We start from the raw sequence: 1,073 nt of genomic DNA, 5'->3' as shown, positions 1-1,073 counted from the left end.
GCCTGGGGCGGGGCAATGGCGGCCGTTGGGGGCGGCCGTTGGGCGGTGGCTGCCCTCAGGGCGGGTGGGTCTGGCGTCCCGCCACCTCCGGGCCCAAGCGGGGTGGGCGTTCTGCTTGTGCTCTGTTCTTCTCCTGTCTTGAAGCTTTAATAAAATCACAGCGTTCGTGGCGCGGGGCTGGCCAGCAGGTTTCTGAGTTTCTCAGTGTTTTGCTTATTGGGAAGGCCCCAGCCACAGGCTGGGAGGTGGGAGGCATGAGAGGGGCTAGCTGCTGCCCACAGCCGCCGGAAAAACAGTGACAAGTGAATTTTAATACTAGACCTCTCTTCAGTACCTGTCAGTGTAAGAGGGAGGTGTGATCTTTGCGAGTGCCTGCAGAGTGGAGGTGGCTCCCCAGTATTTTTCTTGTGTTGTTTACAAGTCATTTGTAAGAAAATCCATTCTTTCTCAGATTTTATAGGGAACAGCCTAAATCAGTTTAAGCGGAGGCTCCCTAAGCATTACTGGGAGCTTTGGTCTTGACTCAGGTATGGTTATAATGCTACAAGAGCAAAGCAAGATGTCTGATGCCGGCGGCTGCTGGGCGCACAGGCCAGGGCTTTGCTGTGCCTGCTCTCGTGGCTAGCCAGGAGCTGCTGCTGCTGCCGCCGGGAGCCCCTGCATTGCTCCCTCCGTGGATTGTCTGCTCCAGGGACAGTGGAAACTGCTTTTCCTGCCAGCCTATCCTCAAGCCAGGATCAGACTTCAGCACTGCTCCTGCTGGCAGCATGGCACCACACTGGGAGAGATTCCTTCAGCCCTGGAAGGTTCTAGGTTCTAGAAAATTGCTTAAAGGTTTTGGAAGGCAGGTTCTAGAAATCTAGGGTCAGGAGCAGCTGCTCAAGAGAGCCTCAAATTGGCAGAGTGCTGTTGGTGAAAAGTGTACATGAATGCCACATTGAAGAAATACCCCTTTGCTCGCTGCCCTGTGTTGTGTTGCTGGCTGGTGTCCTGTGTCACTACCCTGAGCAGCAATCCCTCTCCACATCATCACAGAGATATATCAGGAGGAGGGTCTGTATATTAAAGAGCTG

The sequence above is a fragment of the Tyto alba genome, unplaced genomic scaffold (assembly GCF_018691265.1).
Source record: "Tyto alba isolate M040663 unplaced genomic scaffold, T.alba_DEE_v4.0 Super-Scaffold_21, whole genome shotgun sequence".
In the NCBI taxonomy this organism is placed as follows: domain Eukaryota; kingdom Metazoa; phylum Chordata; class Aves; order Strigiformes; family Tytonidae; genus Tyto; species Tyto alba.
Note: the sequence above shows the minus strand (reverse complement) of the source record.